The 7,358-nt window shown below is 35.9% G+C and overlaps 1 long non-coding RNA gene across 1 annotated transcript; it reads right to left on the reverse strand.

Annotated features, from left to right (window-relative positions):
- Positions 1–1,081: 1,081 nt before the first annotated feature.
- LOC104911502 lies at positions 1,082–5,952 on the reverse strand. Its single transcript, XR_002116085.2, has 2 exons — positions 5,865–5,952; positions 1,082–1,298 (listed from the first exon to the last, which is right to left on the reverse strand). It is a non-coding gene; the product is annotated as an uncharacterized LOC104911502 (long non-coding RNA).
- Positions 5,953–7,358: the final 1,406 nt, after the last annotated feature.

The following is a 7,358-nucleotide window of genomic DNA, read 5'->3' on the forward strand; positions in this document are numbered from 1 at the left end:
ATGATTCTGAGAAAAGCTACAAATCTGGATTTTGCCAAGCTGCTGTAGTAGCCTTTACAAAACTTCTTGCACCTCTCTGCCTTGTGAGAAAAGCTGTATCTCCAAATGCTGTTCTCTCAGTATCTCCTGGGAATGTGATGCATCATGGAAGGACTGACTTTGGAAAAAAAGGGTGACAGGGGATAGAGAAAGAACATCAGTCTGAGCCATGGAAGTGTTATTTTCTTCCTAGTACACTTCCAAATCTGGTGAAAAATATGGCACAATGGATCAGGGCAGTCAGCAACTCAGGCAGCCCTCAAACTTATAACCATTACTTATTATGATCTACAACTAGAAACTATACACACATAAGTAGAGTGCTACACATTCGTTTCAAAGACCATGCTGCCATAGGCTGTTTGAAGATGAAAAGCAGAAATATGCCTTGAGCCTAGCAGATCATAAGAAACATCTACTGAAGCTGAGCTCGCTGACTTTGCTGTTCAAATAAACTGTCCTTGAGAAATATAAAAAAAGGTTCCAAAAAGTAGTATTTACCAAACTGTAAAAGTGCAGGGGGCACCACAAATTATTAAAAGGCAAATAGATGTTATTGGTCAAGTAGCTTCTGAAATAAGCTCTCCAACTCCTAAAGGGAATAAGATTTTGTTTGTTAAGAATTACTCTGTAATTGATCTAACATCCTGCACTCATAGTTAGCTAATATTGTTATGCATGGGATTTGTGCCAATAACCTGAAAAAAAATGATATGAAATTAGTCTTGCAGTTAAATTATGGTGCATTTAAAAGACTGGAAAATTAATGTATATGAAGATGTTTACAATAACACTAAAGTTTGCTGGTATGTCTCAAGTCATTTGTTAATATTTTTAAAGGTTCAAAACTTCCTAGTATTTTCACCTTCTTGTCATAATATTTAATTCTATGTTACATTGCAAACATCCTTTTAACAAAATTCTGTCTCTTCTAATCCCTCCAGATACAAACTTATTGCATCAATAAAAGGGCTTCTCCGGCTGTAGCACTGCCACATTTTTTGCTGTTACCTTTGCCCAGCTGAACTGGCATGCTCTCCGACTTCATCATTCTTTGCTGCTGTGCCTGGTGCTGGTGGTACTGGGGGCCTTCCGCTGTCCCACGGGTAGGCCCTGTTGTTGGAGAGAAGCTGCCTGTCCCGGCAGTGGGGCCTGCAGTGCTGCCTGAAGCCATGGCTGGAGCTATCAGCTTTCGGCCAAAGTTCAGTAAGCTGTTGGAGACTTTGTTGATGTTCAGTGGGGCAGCCTTAGCACTGGCACTGAAAGGAGAACAAGACAAACGGTTAGATCGTGGTTGGACTTGATGATCTTCACGGTCTTTTCCAACCAAGCAATTTTACGATTCTATGATTATGTGTAGGAACTACACATAACACTATTTTCCAAAACGGAGCCAAGGTAATCCAAGTGTTGAGCATCACAAACAGTGTGTTTTACCATGAAACATACACAGGAGTCACAGGGACAACACAGTGAGGGTTTTTTCCAACCAATAGCAGACAAATTCTTTTGGTCATTTCTTCCTGAAAAACGCAGGCAAGTTGTTCCACTTTCCTTAATTTGGCTTCTTACATGAAAAAAGATATGAAAAAGTGTCAACAAGCAATCCATGCTCTGAGGTATCAGAAACATTAGAAAATTTATTATTAATACTTTTTGCACTTGTTATTCCAAGATTACTATAATAGTTATTTCTGTTGGATTAAATTTCCTTAAATGTTTAAAATAACTAAAACTTAATCAATTATTTAAACAAACAGAACTACCACCAGACTGCACTTTAGGTTGGCAAAGCTAGCTGACTTTTGCTCCCATGTCACTCTCTGTCCATGCCAGCCATTTCTAGACAAGTGCTTTGTAAAGGGAATCCTAATTGCAAAAGTGGTTTTGGCTGAAGAATGGCTTCAGGATATAACATGTACTGGGTCACAATCCTTATCACTGTTACCTTTTATTTGTAACTACAGTTACATGCAACATTAAGAATGAGGAAATTACTAAACCATTTAATCTGTCTAAAATAAAGAGGCAAAGCAGCTTCTAATTCCCAGTAGATGTGTTCACATAATCCAGAGATCAGTGATGCCACTGCTATTCGTTCATGCAGTATTTTTCTGTTTTATGTAATTAATGCTTGAAATGCCCTGTACAGAAACATATCACAGTCATAGAGACCTTTCCACTTCTGAAGTTTTATTTTACTGAGCAGTGATATAAATACCTGCGTTTAAAATAGTTAAAGAAGTACATTCAATTAAGGACTTTGCAATCATTGTACTGGGAAAAAAGCAGGTTAGAATGTTTTGGGGAAGTTTAATTAAAAACAAATTACAGATAAATTAATATAGGTGATTTGCAACTTGTACACACACCTGAAAAAGTAATTTTGCTTTTTCTTATCATATCAGTTCCCTATTTGTCTTCATATATATGTATTTTTCCAATACACAATATGATCACACACACATACTGAACAAAACTAGAAAATAGGAACAGCTGCATTGTTTAGACTAAGAATAGATAAAAATTAAAATGAGAGAAAAGAGGAGAAATTATGTGAGCTCACAGAATCACGAGATGGGGCCATCTTCTCATAAACTAGTGATGAAGAAAAAATGTGTTACAGTTTTCCGGAGCAGCAATGAAACTGAAACAAAAAGGGGATCAAATTTATCTCCTGTAACTCTTCAACCCTTCCAGATGCTCCTTCCCAATTTATGGAAGCCAGAACGATTTCTGGCTACTGATTGCAGGATGTTTGCTTATCTCCCCATTTTACTGCTGTTTATATTACAAAAAGACTTTCTGTAGTCACTTCAGAGTGACTGATACATTAAATTAAAAAAGAGTATTTGCAGAGTTATAAAATGGCCCTGCAGGAGTCCCAAATGGTTCCAAAAGCAAATTGAATATTTCTAATGATTTTTTAAAAATGACATGCTATACTGTTTATTACTACCACTTTTTTTCTCTGATACTACCTAGCAGAATTGGTTATTAATCAGAATATAGAAGATTCAGGTTGAAAAAGACCTCTAAGATCAAGTACAACCATCAACTCATCACCACCATGCCCACCAAACCATGCCCCTCAGTGCCACATCTATGTGTTTCTTGAACACCTCCAGGGACATTCCACCACTTGCATGTAACTACTACACAGGGACACTTAAAGAAGTAACAAGGGATTTTCTAATTCCTTGACATACATGTGGCATCAGAAGAGTCAGCACAGGGATTTTTGCTTAATGATTTCTTCATTCCAGAAAGAAAACAGACTGTAGCTGAGAAGGTGGAAGAAGAAAGATCAAATGCTGCTTTGGCAGATACCAAGCAGATACGAATAGTTTGCAATTAATTTAATTACATCACTGATTTTAGGGGCCATGCCAGTAATAATTTGGTTGAGATTCTGAACCCTAGCATCCTTATATCTAGCAGTTTTCCCTCTTGATCTGTTCAAACTGTCCGCCAAAGGAGCTATATATTACTAACTCACCTGAACTATCACCTTAGAAAGAAGATAATGACTTGTACAGTGAGTCCTAGATTTCTTTTGCCTGTAAGTCTGGAGCGCAGACAATCAGTAAAAAAGAAAAAATGCTGACAGCAAAAAACCTGGTATTTAATAGAAGAAAATCTTTTTCTCTGAGAAGCTACTAAAGCAACAAAGCCACTGGATGCTTTGAGTTACTGCTTCATTGGAATCCTGATGGTCCATGGATGCATGAGACAAAGCTTTTGTAAAGAAGCAAATAGACTATAATAAAATGCTGAGATTATGAAGACTTGTGTATTTGTGTCCATCAGCTTGTTGCTTTAAAAAAAGAAAAAAAATTTCCTTAATGAAAAATATGTTTTCCTTCTAAGCTGTTTAACTTGCTGCTTTGACATACATATAGATAAGAAGTGAGTTTAATAGGATTTCTCAAATAGTTTCAAAGAGATTTCTTGAGATAATGCACTAAACAATAACAATAAACACCAAACATCTTATCTAAGCCATTATGGTCAAAATATAAATTAAAAAAAAAATGCTTTCAACAACAATATGCAGTAACGTTTTATGATTATTTGAAAATTAGAAGGTAGAGCCACTGTAGTTCCTAATATCTGCATGTGACTGAGCTCTGAGAAAGCTGTTAAGTGAGCAGCTCAGAACACATACACATATGTGAAAAATGAATAGTGGTGCTATACGTAGTACTTGTTAAGGTGTGGTCTTAACAAAAGTATCCGTAAGTAAAATTCAGTGTGTGATTTCTCTGAATTGCAGCTTCAGAAAATGAACAATAGCAAGGTGTTAGATCTCTGGAAAAGGTATATAAATCTACGGTGAAGTTCAGGAAAAGAAGAACAATGTATTCTTACTGTTTAAATGTCTGATATGTTAACACAAAGGATGATTACAGCCATTAAACATGGATCAATGTCTACATTTTAGCCATCAAAATGTACGAGACGTGCACAACAATTACAAGAAAAATGCTGATTGATTATGTTGTAGAGTTATCAGCAGATGCATTTAAAAGTAAGGCCTCAGTTTAAAAATATGAATATCAAGGAGAGTGAATTCCATTTACGAAGCAAACAATTTTGTTCCCTCACAATAAGCATCATTGACCTTGACTATGAATGGTGTATTTTTAAACTAGCAGTGGGAAGATGATTCAATCTCTGCAGTTTTTTGCTAAGACAAAAATGTTTTGTTTTAAGCAAGTCTTATGCAAAGGCATTTCTATCTTCAGAGAGTAGCCATTATGAGTGATGAGAGAAAAAATTTATGAATATGACAAATTAAAAGGTTTTATATATGATAAAATAAGCAATACATGCTAGAGAGTTGTAAAGATATTTTAAATATATTACTGAATCTGTGGAATTAAAGATGAAAAAGGCCTGGCAGCTTATCTAACCCATTTCTCTGCTCACTGATGAAACATCTCCTAATGTCACATCTTCCCATTTTTTCTTTAGTCCAATCTTGACCAGTTTTATCATGTCTGACCTACTTTAAGTAGTCCTGTGTTGAGATAGATTTCTCTGAATTACTCCTCTATTCTAAGCAATTTCTTCTGTGCACAATCAACAGATTGAATGGTCATTTCTTTCCTTAGAATTTAAGTTTCCAACAGGTGTCATTCCAGGTTGGGCTTTGTGATTTTATTCCCCCAAAAATCTTTGAAATGTTTTCTTTGGATATTTTCAAATTATTAATTTTTTTTTTTCTTTTTGTAAAGTCTTGAAACCATTAAAAATTAAATAAATGTGATAGAGTGCAATACTTTTTGTCAACCAAGGAAAAGGTGTCAGCCACCAGCACTGACTCCTTGGCCATCATGCTGGAGCATGGGCCTCTCTAGACTATTCATCAACAGACAGAATTGTATTGATGGAAGCCATTCCTGAAAAAAAGTGAGTAAGGGATGCTGCAAAAGGGTTCAGTAAAAATTAATTCAAACTGGATTTACATTTAGTTAACTCACATAGCTTCTGTTACATTGATACTACAGATTGCAATTAGATGTGCTGTTGGAAGTAGCTCAGCTACAGAATTCACGTTGGCTGAATGTTTTACCCCCTGCTTTTAGTAAATGTGCCACTGTGTAACTTAGCCTTAAAACAAAAAGCCAGTGAGCTGACCAATTACCATGTAACCTTAATTTTTCATAAAAGAAAGGGAAAGATTCAAAATAAATGTCACGAACTAAACACATGATTTTAGAACTACTTATGTAACTCTCGCTTGGGATAAGAGTGACTTACGAAACATTTTATTTATGTAAGATATTAGTTCAGTGAAAACATCTTCAGAAATAGCTTACCGGGTTTTATTCATCAAGTCTGCTCCACGCGCTTTGTAATAATCTAAATTTTGTTGGAACTGGTGAGTCACTGGTCTTGGATTTTTCTAAAAAAAACCAAACATATATATATCTATATATATATATATAGCATTATGTATCCTTTAAAGAAAGCATACTGTAATGGATCTTTTTTTCTGAAAGATTTAAAGCGGAGACAGGAAATTTGTTTATTAATGATCACAAATTTAAAGCATAATTTATTTTCTCAAGATCTTGTTTTCTAAGGGCAGTAATGGTATTACATAAAATGCAACCTTAAAATCCTTAGAATAATACCGAATGTTAGCGGCAAGTCCTCTCCTCACTAACAGAAATCAGTTTCACATGAGGAAGGCACTGCTGGCTGCTGTGATAGCACTTCTAAGAAAAGTAGTACTGTATGGCAAAGTTCAGACACAGACATAATTTATTCCTTTATCTCAGGTGCAGAATCCTATAATCTCTAGGCTAAAATGATGTGATTTTAAAGAAAACGATAACAGTAAGGACAAAGCAGCGCTTACATATTGCAATAACTGCACAGAAGTGTGAATCTGGGTTAAGCAAAGAAGCAAGGCTGGCTGAGCACTGCCACTAGATGGCACGCGGAGACTTTCTCTCTCTAAATTTCTCCCTGCCCAAAACTGAGTCCACAAAGAAAGCACAGTTCTCCTGTAACAACATTTTTGTAATTGATACTGAAAGCAGAAGCTATTCACAAGTGTCCGTCACAATAAAACTGGATCCTACTGCCTCCAGTAGTTGTGAAAACACCTCTGGAAATGGTATTTCGACGACTACTTGAAGAGACATGAATGCAGTACATGCATATAGAGTTCTGTATGAACTAGTGCAACCTGAAGGATGTTATTTGGAAGTTATTATTTTAATGGAACTATTTTAAAGTAAAAATCAAATCATATGGTTCAAACCAAAACCTGCAGAGTCCCTGCATATGCAAGCATGAATTAGATGAGAAATTCACTGCAATGATCAAATATACTGCCTAAAACACATGTAAATACTTTCTGATTATTTGCTTCAAAGATTTGATCATTCATAGGCTGTTGCCTTATATTCTGATCTGCCTTCTTAAGTCTTGTTAATAGTACATATAGTTTTAATGAACTATGCAATGACCTTTCTGAAATAGTTGTTCACAGTTGAAAGCATATTACATTCCTCATGGAGTTAGTCACACGCTGTGTCCTAACTCTCCTCATTTCATTTTATGCTGTAGTATCCATGCTTCCTCCTTTCCCCGTGTAACTCCAGATAACCCTCTTTCCTCGAAAGCCTTTTTCTTTTTGGAAGAGGTATAGTTGCATTTTAAAGACCGAACTACTGCATCTGCATAACAGGAGACAGGAGTATGTAAGGAGGCAGTAGGTAACAAAGGTCAGGATAATTTCTGGGGTTAAACTTAAAGCTGGGAATTTCCAGATTGCTTCATGTAGCCAGACTTAATCTTGT

This window comes from Meleagris gallopavo, chromosome 6, assembly GCF_000146605.3.
Source record: "Meleagris gallopavo isolate NT-WF06-2002-E0010 breed Aviagen turkey brand Nicholas breeding stock chromosome 6, Turkey_5.1, whole genome shotgun sequence".
NCBI lineage: Eukaryota > Metazoa > Chordata > Aves > Galliformes > Phasianidae > Meleagris > Meleagris gallopavo.